General features: G+C 45.3%; 2 long non-coding RNA genes across 2 annotated transcripts in view; one reads left to right on the top strand and one right to left on the bottom strand.

The window, feature by feature from the left end:
- The first annotated feature begins 884 nt into the window (after positions 1-884).
- On the top strand, positions 885-11036 carry LOC147357146 (uncharacterized). The gene is made up of 3 exons (XR_015143811.1): positions 885-957; positions 9185-9284; positions 10395-11036. It is a non-coding gene; the product is annotated as an uncharacterized LOC147357146 (long non-coding RNA).
- The window catches only part of LOC147357145 (uncharacterized), a 67747-nt gene continuing 62844 nt past the window's right edge, over positions 9666-14568 (bottom strand). Inside the window, exon 4 of the long non-coding RNA XR_015143812.1 lies at positions 9666-9774. This is a non-coding gene — a long non-coding RNA (uncharacterized LOC147357145). The remainder of the gene's footprint in view (positions 9775-14568) is intronic.

The following is a 14568-nucleotide window of genomic DNA, read 5'->3' as shown; positions in this document are numbered from 1 at the left end:
GGGAGGTAGACAAAAAGCACTTTCTATCAAGGGCTTCTGAGGCTTAAAGTCAATGCCAGCCCCTTAAGGGGCCTGTCCTCTCTTAGCTGGAACTAAGAAGGAGTCTGTCTGCAGGGCAGGGTGTCCACTGGACACCTGAGCATACTGGGGGGTGGCAGGCAAACCCAAGGCCTTAGTCCTATATTTTCTAAGTCTCTTGTGATGACTTAATGTCCCCTGTCATTGAAATGACAGAACCACAGGCCATTCTAAAGGAATTGGCAGTTTTATGTTACTGCCAGCCTCTCTTCCAGCCTCTCTTCTCCTGACCCTAGAAGACCCCTGTCCCCTGCCTTACCCAGTTCTGCCAAAAGAGCCCTTAGATAGGGGGAGGGGTGCGGGCGGGGCTTTTCTTGCACCATCCTGGCGCCTGACAGGATCGGATTACTGGAGGCAGTCTGGATTTGAATGTGCAAATAAACAGAAGTCGCTTTGATCCAGGAGGCTGAAAGGGAGGGGGAAGAAAAATGAGTGCCCTGGTCAGAGACGTGCTTGCTGGGCACTTGAGAGAGGCTTTGGGGGAGGCGGAGTGTGAGCATGTCCTATCCCTTTGACTGGACCCTAAACCTACTTTTTTAAAAAAAGAGAAAGAGATCCAGAAAGAGACGGACCCACTTTAGGCATTTCAGACTTCCCCCTGGAACCAAATACCCCATTGGCCTTCCTCGCTGTTACCAGGAGGGGAATGGGTAGTTTGCACCTCACCCCCCCTCCAGGCTCTCCTGCCTTTGGGACATTTTGGGTGCCACTTAGGAGAGTGAGAACTATGGAGTGTGTGTGGCTCAGGGTGGGGCCACAGGTTGGGAGTGGGTAGGGCCTATTGTCTCCCTGGGCACCAGTCCACAGCCACAGGCAGGCTTAGAGAAGGAGAGACAAAGGAGAAAATGGAAGAGCACAAAGGCAGCAAGGAATGAAAGGGTAAGTAAAGGCAAACAAGAGTGAGCCGGGGGAGACAAAGCTGGGAACAATATTCCCCAGGCAATAGGCTTGGGAACAATAGGGACACTGACAGCGCCACAAAGACACCAGTGTCTCCAAGTAGACGTTATCTCAGGCAGTGGTTGGCAGCCCCGCTCTGGCTGCAGCTATTTTCAGGGCCGCTTTTGTGCCATGCTGAACAATATTCCTTGCATGGCTGCTGATAGAAAGATGAGAAGGTTTCTGTTTGATTCTCCTCTTCCTTCCCTCCCCCTTCCCCCTCTTCCAACCCCCACCAGCTCAGGCATTCTGAGCTCAATCAACTGGCCTGGTAAGGGAGTGTGTGTGAGTGTGTGTGTGTGCGTGTGTGAGGACCAAGGGGCCTGGGGGAGGCCCTCTATCAGGCTCTCCAGTCGCCCTCCGCCTTAGCAGGGCCACCGCGGAGGGTAGAGAGTGGGGATTAGGGCTGGGCAAGCAGGGACTGGAGAACTGGATTGTGGCGGGAGGACTGTTCAGGGAAGTGGTTTCTGCCCAACAATCATGAGTCTAGCCTGAGCTATTCACTGTGAAAAGGCCTACGCAGCAAGCATTTTGCTTGTTGCGGCCAGCTATTCATTTCATAGCTAACGCCATAGGGGAATCACCTGGTCCTTCCGCCACCTTCCTCTGGGCCAGCGAGGTTCCCCACTCCATCCCTCGTAACATCGCTCTCCCATTTTTGTTTATAGTTTTACCGGTTTTTTGACTTCCTCTCAGCTCCTCCCTCCCTAACCTTTGCCACTCTGAGTTGCACCTAAGGGATCAAGGTCCTTAGCTTGAAAGACTGCTTGATAATACTGGCGCTTCTGAAGGCCCCATGACCATTCCCATCTGAGCACACGATCCCTATCCACAGTGTTAGCCATTTCCTGCTGAGTATCTCCTGCATTCCTTCTTGGGGGGACTCAGAGACGTCCTTTCTCAGAGCTACCTTGTGCATAAGGCTGTGTACCCCTAGTTTTCTCGGGGATGCAGCCCAATACATTTGACATTGTGTGACTGGAAAGAACACTACACTCTCTCATTGAACTGATTTTCTTCTTGTTCTTATTCATCTGTTTGGGTTAGTTTTCTAGGTGGTTAAAGTACCACATTTCAGATTCCTGGCTCCCCCCCGCACAAATGAGGCCAAACTTCTTGGGAAGGCAAGGCATTGCTACAAAAGCTTCCAAAAGAATGCCTTCCTGAGAGTCCAGACACTCAGAGGTGGGCGGGCCAAGAAATTCGAGCCATCACTTAATTTGTAGCTATTTGTTCAGATTTCTCAATGTAAGTTAGCACTTTGAAGGCAGGTATTTTTACATCTCTATTGGCTACTTCATACTATCATGGCACCGAATAAATTCATCGAGAATTGCTGAATTGCACCAAATTTTGAGAATCAGAAGGGACTTTAAAACTCATCTAGTACCTTACTCTTCGAAATGTGACCCCTAGACCAGCAGGATTAGCATCACCTGGGAGTGTATTAGAAATGAAGAATCTCAAACTGTACCTCAGAACTGCTGAATCAGAATCTGCTTTTTGATGAGCTACCCAAGTACTTCATATACTCCTTGAGAAGCACTGATCTAGCAGAGCTTCTCCTGCCTTGCCTCCTCGCAATTGCTGCCCATTTCATGGCAGTACTGCCATTCAGAGCCTGCAGTCACTGAAACTGCGAGCTGTACCACACCATCCAGTAGAGAAGGGCTTAGTATCTGTGGTAACAACCTAATCTGCTTGGAATCAAGTCTTAAGAAATGGGACCTTTTACCTAGCATATACCCCATCAAAGGCTGTTTGTGTGTGTGTGTTTAAGATATTCACTTATTATTTATTTTTGGCTGCATCAGGTCTTACTTGCAGCACAAGGGAACTTTGTTGCAGCATGCAGGCCCTCTGGTTGTGGTGCAAGGGCTCCAGATGCATGGGCTCAGTAGCTGCAACCACTGGACCACGAGGGAAGTCCCTCGGTGAAAGCTTATTAAGGGAAAGGCTTTAAAATTCTATTATGACCTCCTTGGATGATCTCTGTGGTAGGGATTTTCTGGACCAACTTGACTGGGACATGGGTACCCAGACATTTGGTAAAACATTATTCTGATTGTGTCTGTGAGGGTGTTTCTGGATGAGGTAAACATTTGAATTGATAGACTAAGTAAAGCAGATTGTCCTGCCTAATGTGAACGGGCCTCATCCAATCAGTTGAAGACCTGAATAGAACAAAATGCTAAAGAGGAAACTCCTCAGGCCTGTCAGCCTTCAGCTGGGACGTTGGTCTTCTCCTGTCTTTGAACTTGAACTGAAACATCAGCTCTTCTTCGGTCTCAAGCCTGCCAACTTTTCAACTGAAAGTTACGTCATCAATTCTCTGGGTTCTCAGGCCTTTGGACTTGAATTAGAACTTAAAGGTGATTCTGGTGAGATTTCAGATGGAAATAAGGAACATATTGTTGGAAATTAGAGGAAAGGTTATCCTTGTTACGAAGTGGCAAAAAGCATGGCCACACTTCAGAGAAGGCGATGGCACCCACTCCAGTGCTCTTGCCTGGAAAATCCATGGATGGAGGAGCTTGGGAGGCTGCAGTCCATGGGGTCACTGAAGGTCGGACACGACTGAGTGACTTCACTTTCACTTTTTACTTTCATGCATTGGAGAAGGAAATAGCAACCCACTCCAGTGTTCTTGCCTGGAGAATCCCAGGGACAGGGAAGCCTGGTGGGCTGCCGTCTATGGGGTGGCACAGAGTCGGACATGACTGAAGCGACTTAGCAGTAGCAGCAGAATTTATGAACTATAAAGTTGGATATTTAACTGAGGAGATTTTCAAGCAAAGTATTGAAGGAGTGGCTTGATTCCTCCTAACTCATAGTAAAATGTGAAAGGAGAGAGATGAACTGAAGAACCCCAGTATCAGAGCTGTGGAGGTGGGACCACTGCTCGACCTCTTAGGCAAAAAAGGAACCAGAACGTCAAGATTTGGAAAATTATCCTATTCATGTTGTACAAAGAGAGAAAGAGAAACTTTGTTGCCAAGAGAATCCTAAGGGTACATGAACAACCATTTGATAAACTGATCATGGATGTAATTCCTGGACTTACTCAGTTCATCTCAGCAGAAGCCAGGAATATAGATGTGATTGTACCTGATTAAACCTGACTTCCTTGGTGGCTCAGATGGTAAAGAGTCCAGCTGCAATGCAGGAGACCCGGGTTCAATCCCTGGGTCGGGAAGATCCCCTGGAGAAGGAAATGGCAACCCACTCCAGTGTTCTTGCCTGGAGAATTCCATGAACAGAGGAGACTGACGGGCTGCAGTCCAAAAAGTCATGAAGAGTTGGACATGACTGAGCGAGTTTCACTTATTTTCACTTATACCTGGAAAGACACTGTCAATGTGAACTAAAGGAGACAGAGAAAATGAAATAAAATGAAGGAAGGCTATCGGACTTTTTAGGTTTTAAGAAGAGGACCATAGGGCTGTTAGGCTGTAAATGTCTCCTAGTCTTCAAAAAAAGGGAAGTATAACTGCTCAGGTAATTCAAAGGTCTTTAGGGCTGCCTCCTTGGTTTCAAAGGGTGAGGCCATCGTCTTGGTTTCAACAGAACAGACAGCCTCCAGGGTGGAGCTGCCCAGAGCCTTGGGGGCAGGAGCCCCAGTACCAGAGCTGTGAAGGTACTGCTGCCGTGGGTCCTGAAGGCAGGACAGCCACCCCAGTGGGTCTAGCAGACAGGGCACCGAGCAAAAGTGGATCATTGCAAACCTTAAGAGCCAATGAACTTTACCTTGCTTGGGACCCACCAACCATTTCTTCCTTTGGATTCCTCCCATTTGGAATGGGAATGTCTCTCCTATGCCTGCCCACCATTGTAGTTTGGAAGCACATAAATTGTCTGGTTTGGTGGCATTAACCGTAAAGAACCAGCCTGCCAATGCAGGAGACATAAGAGATGCAGGTTTGATCTGTGGGTCAGGAAGTTCCCCTGGAGAAGGGAACGGCAATGCATTCCAGTATTCTTCCCTGGGGAATCCCCATGGACAGAGGCGCCTGGTGGGCTACAGTCCACAGGGTCACACAGAGTCAGATAGGACTGAAGCTACATAGCACGCACGCACCAGGATCACAGCTGAAGAATTTTGCCTTAGGATGATTTTACCCCTCAGGCATCATGCATACCTGCTTTGGATGACATTTATCTGAGACTTTAAACTTCAGAGTTGATACTGGAATAAGCTGACTTTGGGGGCTGTTGGGATGGAGTTCGGAGAAGGCAACGGCACCCCACTCCAGCACTCTTGCCTGGAAAATCCCATGGAGGGAGGAGCCTGGTAGGCTGCAGTCCATGGGGTCGCTAAGAGTCGGACACAACTGAGCGACTTCATTTTCACTTTTCGTTTTCATGCATTGGAGAAGGAAATGGCAACCCACTCTAGTTAATGTATTTTGCAGGCAATAAGACATGAATCTGGGGGGCTAGGAGTGGAATGCTATGAGTCAAATTGTGCCCCTCTAAATTCATATGTTGAAGCCCTACCTCCCAGTGTGACTGCATTTGGAGTAATAAAGTAATTAAGGTTAAATGAAGTCATAAGGGTGGGACCCTGATAAGTTTGTGTAACAGGAGACACCAGAGAGCTTATTCTCTCTCCCCACCCTGTGAGGACACAGGGAGAAGGCAGCCAGGAAGAGAGTCTTTATCAGAAACCGACCCTGCTGGACCTTGATCTGGGACTTCTCAGTCTTCAGAACTGTGAGAAAATACATTTGTCTAAGCCACCCATTCATTAGTATTTCGTGATGGCAGCTTGAGCTGGTTAATGCAGTCCCTACTGGCGGGAGAAAGGAGAGGTCTCGAGGCCTGCACAGGGCGGAACGAAGGACGCAGCAGAGGACACGCTGAGTCTCTTCACTCCTCCAGGGCGACATGGCAACATCTCCTCCTCTCCTCTGCTGTCTTCAGTGCAAACAAAACCACGGCAAAGTGAGCCACTTGGGGCTGCTGCCTGTCCTATAGCTCAAAGCAGTTCCTACACGGGGATGAGCATTCAAAACCCTTATGATTATCTCAATTCAAAACTCTGTTCTTAGATTGAAAAATTTTGTTGCTGTTGTTCAGGCAACGCCCTATCTTCTCAATCTGTGGAAAGTTACAAAGGAATAAAGGTTAAATTTTTACAATTATAATTTTTTTTCTCTCATAGGCTGGGGAAAAAAACACCTTTGTTGGTGTCTGCTTATAAACAGCTTTATTCATGTGGTTGTTTTAATCCTAGTATATAATTTCATCACCTTCTATAAAGATCATCCTGACTCCTATGTAGTCAAGCAATCTAAACGAATTTATAAACAATTGCTGAGCGTTTATTTGACAGTCTTCCTCCACCAAACCAGTCAATTCCCTCCAATGAAATGAGTAACAGTGTAATTTCTGATCTATGGGCAGTCAAGTTTTGGGAAGAGGGGAAAGTAGCTGGGGTTGGCAATCTACTGGCCAGCCAAACTGGAAAATCAGCTTTTCAGCAGTTTCCTCTTGACTTCTCGCAGCCCATTTATCTCAGATATACTCTACTCACTCCCCAGATGAGGGTAGGGCAGAGAAGAGAACAAATATTAAGGTTTGGGATAAACGATCATTGAGCATATTTATAATTAGTTCTGAATTCTCAGCAACAGAGGACCGGAATAGAGGCATGATCGTTATTTTCAACACTTGGCAAAGGGCAGCCACTGCAACAGCAGCTGTGTCCTAGCGCCCCTAATCCACACACACGGCCATCAGGAGGACTGAGGTGAGCCTCGGGGGTTCTCTCCTTCCTCCTGCCTGTTCACATGTCTTTTGACACTATCTGATCATCCCAGACTGACTACCTCCGGTATACACGAGTTTGGGCACAGAGGGTAACATCACCTCCCAGAGTCTGAGAATCCTGTGTGATCAAGGCAGCTGGCACGAGGTGATGGCTCACAGTCCCCAGAGAAGTTCAGTGAAGTGGAAATTAAGGTACTGCAGTGGTGACCGAGGGTGGGGAGCCGGGAGCCTACTCATAGAGCTATGAGGGTAGCAGCATGCACTGCCCCCAAATATGCCACTTTGGCATAAGAATGATTTTGAGCTGAAGGCAACTGAGGAGAAGCAGACACAAAAAAGCTCTCTTCCTTCCTCTCCCTACTTGCCCAGAAGCAGGACATAAATTCGTAAAGGTGTCCCCATTCCCTGTTCAAGAAGAACAGAGGTAAATCACAACTCTGGACCGTTATTAGCCCAGAAATGTCACCAGAGGGAATCTGCATCACAGACTTTACTGAAACAACCCTATCCCCCATTAGTTCACCCATATATTAATATTCACCTTCCTCCAACTGCTGCCTTAGAAGCTCAAAGTCCTTTTCCTTTGTCTTGTCACTTCTCCAAAAATTTACTTTGAAGATACTATATAAGCCCAAGTTCTAACCACCAATTTGAGTTCCTCATCATTGAGGGCTCTTCTGTATATGTACCATTCACACCTTAATAAAGTTGATTAATAAACTTGCGTTTGTTTTCTCTTGTTAATCTGTCCTTTATCAATCTAATTTACAGGGCCCCAGGCAGTGAACCTAAAATGGAGAGGAAACCAGTTTTTCCTCTCCTGTATCAGGGGAATGCCAGGGCCTCTGGGGCCCTTAGAGACACGATGGGAGGCTTGTTGTTGCTGCTGTGGTTCTTGTTCAGTCCCTAAGTCAGGAATGACTCTTTGCAGAGTCCCCTGTCCTTCACTATCTCCTGGTGAAAGTGAAAGTGTCACTCAGTGTTACCCAGCTCTGTGCAACCGCATGGACCTCAGAGGCCCACCAGGCTCCTCTGTCATGGGATTCTCCAGGCAAGAACACTGGAGTGGGGTGCCATTTCCTTCTCCGGGAGTTTGCTCAAATTCTTGTCCATTGAATGGGTAATGCTATCCAACCATCTCATCCTCTGCCTCTCCTCCTTCTGCCCTCAGTCTTTCCCAGCATCAGGGTCTTTTTCAGTGAGTCAGGTCTTTGCATCAGGTGATTAAAATATTGGGGTTTGAGCTTCAGCATCGGCCCTTCCAATGAATATTCAGGTTTGATTTCCTTTAGGATTAACTGGTTTGATCTCCTTGCAGTCCAAGGAACTCTAGAGAGTCTTCTCCAGAACCACAGTTCAAAGTATCAGTTCTTCAGCGCTCAGCCTTCTTTATGGTCCAACTCTCACATCCATACATGACTACTGGAAAAACCATAGCTTTGACTCTATGGACCTTTGTAAGCAAAGTGATGTGTCTGCTTTTTAATATGTTGTCTAGATTTGTCATAGCTATTCTTCCAAGCATCTTTTAATTTCATGGCAGCAGTTACTGTGATTTGGGAGCCCAAGAAAATAAAATCTGCCACTGTTCCCATTGTTTCCCCATCTATTTGCCATGAAGTAATGGGACCAGATGCCATGATCTTCATTTTTTGAATGTTGAGTTTCAAGCCAGCTTTTCCACTCTCCTCTTTCACTTTCATCAAGAGGCTCTTTAGTTTCTCTTCACTTTCTACTAAGAGTTACATCATCTGTGTATCTGAGGTTGTTGATGTTTCTCCTGGCAATCTTGATTCCAGCTTGTAATTTATCCAGCCTGGCATTTCACATGATGTATTCTGCATATAAGTTAAATAAACAGTGTGACAATATACAGCCTTGTCATACTCCTTTCCCAATTTTGAATTAGTCTGTTGTTCCATGTCTGGTTCTAACTGTTGCTTCTTGACCTGCATACAGGTTTCACAGGAGGCAGGTTAGGTGATCTGGTACTCCCATCTCTTTAAGAATTTTCCACAGTTTGTTGTGATCCACCAAAGTCTTTCGTGTGGTCAGTGAAGCAGAAGTAGATAGTTTTCTGGAATTCCCTTGCTTTTGCTGGGATCCAACAAATGTTGGCAATTTGATCTCTTGTTCCTCTGCCTTTCTTAAACCTAGGTTGTATATCTGGAAGTTCTTGGTTCACATACTGTTGAAACCTAGCTTGAAGGCTTTTGAGCATTATCTTGCTAGCATGTGAAAGAACTACAATCGTACAATAGTCTGAACATTCTTTGGCATTGCCCTTCCTTGGGATTGGAATGAAAACTGACCTTTTCCAGTCCTGTGGCCACTGCTGAGTTTTCCAAATTTGCTGACATATTGAGTGCAGCACTTTAACAGCATTATCTTTTAGGATTTGCAACAGTTCAGCTGGAATTCCATCACTTCCACTAGCTTTGTTCATAGTAATGCTTCCTAAGGATGACTTCACACTCCAGGATGTCTGGCTCTAGGTGAGTGACCACACCATCACAGTTATCTGGGTCATTAAGTATAGTTCATTTTTGTATAAAAGGTCGTTTTTGTATAGTCCCTCTATGTATTCTTGCCACCTCTTCTTAAGCTCTTTTTATTGTTGTTGTTGATGGGAGGGTGAATCTCCAAAAATAAATAATCTTTTGAGTTGTAGAAAATGAAGAAGGGATTTTAGCTTCTGCTGGTGGATATGTTAAGGCACATGTAAAATAACTGTAACTTGAGCTCTTATTTTTGAGTTAATAATGCAGGGTTTTGTTTGTTGTTTGTTTTGTCATAAACCCTAATTAGACCCATAAAGCGAGTTCCAGCATTATGTACTAGCTACAACACCCATGGCCCCCATGAGCTCCACATACCTGAAATACATCTGGAAGCAAGTGGGTTGTCAGTCAGTCTCCCCTTCAAAGACTCATTTGAAGTTGGCACACAGGAGGTTCACAGAGACTGCCATCTGAATGATGCCTCCTGGAATGAGCAATGATGTGGCCTGACCCATTTTTACTTCACAAATTGATGCCCCATCAGTAAAGCCCCAAAGTCATCCCATTCCCTTTCCCAAACCATAGCCTTTGGTGCCGAGATTGCTCTATCACCCAGATAGATAGAGTTTTTGTGGCTTTCCCTGTTATCTTTGGAGAGAGGTGTAATGTCAGCCCACCCTTGACTTTTCAGGAACTATTCATTTAGGCTGTGATGGTGAACTATGCTATGCTACGCTAAGTCACTTCAGTCGTGTCCGACTCTGTGCGACCCCATAGACGGCAGCCCACCAGGCTCCCCCGTCCCTGGGACTCTCCAGGCAAGAACACTGGAGTGGGCTGCCATCTCCTTCTCCAATGCATGAAAGTGAAAAGTGAAAGTGAAGTCGCTCAGTTGTGTCCGACTCTTAGCGACCCCATGGACTGGAGCCTACCAGGCTCCTCTGTCCATGGGATTTTCCAAGCAAGAGTACTGGAGTGGGGTGCCATTGCCTTCTCCGGATGGTGAACTAGTTCTAATACTAAGAACTACTTTCCTTCCAGGCAAGGAATTTTAAATTCTGAATCAAAATTATCCTTCTTTTCTTCCAACTTCTTTCATTCTAGGGTCAAATCCTGATTAAACCAGCCAGACTGCGGTCAATGAACACAGCCCCTTTCGGGGCCCATCACCTCCTCAGCACTGCATTCATCTTGACTCTGAGGTTTTGGTTTCTGGTCCTCGTTCCTGGTCTGAGTTTCCCCCTGAGTGACCCTGCTGTTAACATTAGGGGTTAAGCTGAGATGAAAGGCCTCATGTAATCCCACCTCAGGATCAAAATTAAAGCTGCAAATGATTTTCAATAGCTATCAAATGTAAGGCACAGTCCTAGGATGAGTACTGGAAGTACAATGAGTTGGGGCTTCTCCAGCCTTTAAGTAGTTTATAGCTAGTCAGAGAGAGAGACCTAATCACAAGTGGATTGAACTGATATGCGGTTTCAAGAAGATGATAAAATAAGAGTGAGAGGGAAGCGGAAGAATGTTCAAAAAAGATAAAGTCTATGTAGGTAATAAGATGGGCAATGAAAAATAAACCTTGAAGTAAAGATGGAATTGGCCAGGCAAAAAGGAGAAAGCAGACCATTATGGCCTTAGGACATTATATAAACAAAGATACAGTCAGTTTTGCTCTAAGGCTCATTTTGAAAACATGCATTTGTTCTGACCTGGTTCGTATATTAAAGGGAAATTTGAGCACAATGCAAATCTTGGACTTGCTTACGCTTGATCTTATCCTGAGAAACACTAGGCGAATGGACAAAAATGCTCTTAACTGCACTAAGCAAGGTAGGAACACACAGAATGTATACAAGCACACCCCTCAACTTTCTACCACCTGGCTAGGCTCCCAAACTGTGTTATATCTTTCTTCCCAATTTTAGATAACCCCCTTCCACCCCTGACAACTCATAAACTGCTCCCCTTCTGACACCCACTTCCATGTGCAAAATTCAAGTCTGTTTCAAGGTATGTGCCTTATTTATTGTAATATTCACGCATTTCTTAACCATTTAGTAGCATAAATTGTGCTGCCCGTTTTTTAGGTTCTTGTGCTTTTTGTTGCTGTGGCTGACAAAGTTAAAGTGTATTTAAGTTTTGTGACCTCTAACCCCATTTTCCCCATGTGGTTTTTATTGTATGGCATTTGCATAATGAGGTGATTTTTAGGAGCACATACATTATGTTATAGCAGAAGTGACCCCACAGGCTTTGGAATAAAAGGGATTCTTGGAGAACTGTGAGAAAGATTAGAATTATAAGTAAATTTATTAGGAGAATTTTCACACGGAAGGCTGGAATCAGATTCATTCATTTACTTATGCACTTACTTAACAAATACTGGTTGAGTGCAGGCTATCTGTCAGACTGTTCTAAGTGCCAGGGACATGACAGTGAGCAAAACAGACAAAAATACCTGCCCTTCAGAAGTTTACATCCTAGTTAGGGAGGAAGACCAAAACAAGACAAACAAATAGCATAATTAATGCTAAGAAGAAAACACAAAGCAAAAAGTCAACGTGATGTCAGGGGATGAGTTTGGATACAGCGTGTCTGGATTATTTATTGCTGTATGACAAACTACTCCAAAACTTAACAGCTGAAATCCTAAACATTTACTATTTCACACACTTCTAAGGTTGGGAAGTCAAGAATGACTTAACAGGAATGGTTCTGGCTCAGGATCTCTGATGAACTTGCAAACAAGATATTGACTATGAGCTTCCATGCTCAACTCGCATGGCTATTGGCAAGAGGCCTTGGTTCCTTGCCTCTCCAGAGGACTGCTTGTGACATAGTGGCTTGCTCTCTCAAATGCAGAGAGAATGATTCAAGGAGGAGATCACATGCTCAAGAAGCTGCAGGCCTGGATCACCTAATCTCAAGCGGCTCATCAGTACCTCTGCCGTCACACAAACCAACCCTGGTACAGTGTGGGAGGGGACACGAGGGTATGAATATCAGGATGCGGAAATCACTGGGGCCATGCTGGAGGCTGGCCACCACAGTGACCAAGGAAGGTCATCTAACATGATGACCTTTGGATTACTTTATTTATTTTTATGTTGGCTCCACTGGGTCTTCATTGCAGAGCAATGAACTCTTTAGCTGTGGCATGCAGGCTTATTTGCCCCACAGCGTGAGGGATCTTAGTTCCCCAACCAGGAATCAAAACCCATTCCCTGCATCAGAAGTGTGGAGTCTTAACCACTGGACCACAGGGAAGTCGCTGGATTCCTTTTGAGGGAAGTGGAGGAGATGTCCATTAAGATGTCCGTGGGGGATGTCTGTCTCCTACGGAGATGGAACAGATGAACAAATATACATGCCTAGTTTGTTTGAAGGACAGCCACGTGCAGTGAGCTAGGGCAGAGTGAATGAGAGGGAGAGAAAGAGAAGACGTCAAAGAGAGGATGGGGAGAGGAATGCTTTCATCTTTACTCTCAGTGAGATACACGTTTTAAGTCAAGAAGTGACATAATCTGACTTAGGAATTAACAAATCAAGTCTGGTTGCAGTGTTAAGAATAGACCAACAAAAAGCAAAGACAGGAACAGGAAGACAAGTTAGGAGCTTGAGAAATAATGACAGTCTAATTCTGGAAACATGCTGAAGGTAGAACAGACAGAATTTGTTGACGGTTTGGCTATGAAGAAAAGTCAAAGATGACACCGCTTTTTTGTCAAAAAATGGAGTTGCCATTTATCTGCTTGGCAAGGCTAAGGAAGGAATAGTGTTAAGGTAAACAGCAAGTGTTCACCTTTGAACACACTAAGTTTGACATGCCTGTTAGGCTTTCAAGTGGAGACACAGAGTACACAACCAGATCATCAAGACCGGAGCTCTGGAAAGAGGTTCAGGTTAGGGGTGCAAGTTGGGGAACCATCAGGTGTAGAGAGAGTTTAAAACTCTGAGGTTGGATAAAATCCCCTAAGCAGTGAGTGCAGCCAAAAAGCTGTCAGACCCAAGGATTAAACTTGGGGCATTGGAACCTTTAGCATGGAAGGTGGGGATTGTGTGGACCAGCAATGAGGATTCCGAAAGGGTGGCCAGAGAGGTAGGAATCAAGCCAGGTGAGTGTAGTGATACAGAAGTCACATGAAGAGGTTTTTTAGAGAAGACTTAGAGAGACCCCCTTTGTCAAATGCTGCTGAAAGGATGAGACATGACCACTGGATGTAGCATGTAGAGGGCATTAGCTACCAGAGCAGTTCTGATGGACTGGTGGAGGCAAAATCCTTTTTGAAGTGGGTTGAAAATAGAATAAAAGAAGAGAAATTAGAGACGGAATATTCTTTCGAATAATTTTGTGTGAAAAGAAGAAGGGAATTAGGGTCATAACTGATGGGGGAAATGGAGTCAAGAGAGGCTCTTTTAAAGATGGGAGATATAACAGCATGTTCGTGGGCTGAGAAAATGATAGGGAAACACTAATCAAACCAGGGATTCAAAGGGGAGAATTACAGAGGCAAAATCTTGAGTGGGTAAGAGAGAGTCGATAGAAACTGGCATATGTTTGCAGGGGTTGTCCTCGTCAAGAAGGATAGATAGTGAATATAGAACAGCAGAGGAAGAGGTGGAGCAGGTCCACAGGGATAGGCACAGAGTGGGAAGAGAGTTGGCTTCAAATGAACCTGAGGTTTGGCTGAGCACAATGAATAAGAGACGTCATGCCTCTCCTTCGAAAGGTTCCACAGCTGTGAGGGCCACATGTGCTGCTTTCCCAGAATCCTCCTAAATGTATGCCTGGTGTTTCAAGGCAGCTAGTAATAGTGGCCCCTTTCCCTTTCAACACTACTGATTTGGGTAATAAATGAAATGATCATTCTACCTAGAGCCACGTGGAGTCACTGAAGTTTCCTGAACAGAGTGTTCATCACTGACATTTTAAAAACACTAAATAGATTGTAAATTCCTTGAAATCAATGTCACATTTCATACGTCTTGTCCCATTTCTAGCATATCTTTTATATGTGGTCTTCTCATCTCTGTTAACCCAGCAAAGACACAATTGATTCAGAGCTAGAAGAGCCATTGAGGATAATGCCAACATTAGCCAAACTCTCCTAAATCTCAAAACAAAGGAAGAGGATCGAGTCAACTTATTTACACACCAAGAGGACTGTTCATAATCCTGCTGAAGAAGATTATGAGGGCAAAGTCTTGAGTAGGTAAGAGTAGAAGGGAGGCCATTGAGGACTTAGAACCATGCAGGGAACAGGCTGGCTAAAGGAAGGAT

Source organism: Bos grunniens, chromosome 16 (assembly GCF_055505025.1).
Source record: "Bos grunniens cultivar Pamir isolate PY7600 chromosome 16, Bosgru_T2T1.0, whole genome shotgun sequence".
Taxonomy (NCBI): Eukaryota; Metazoa; Chordata; class Mammalia; order Artiodactyla; family Bovidae; genus Bos; species Bos grunniens.
This window is presented reverse-complemented; position numbering and strand designations above follow the sequence as displayed.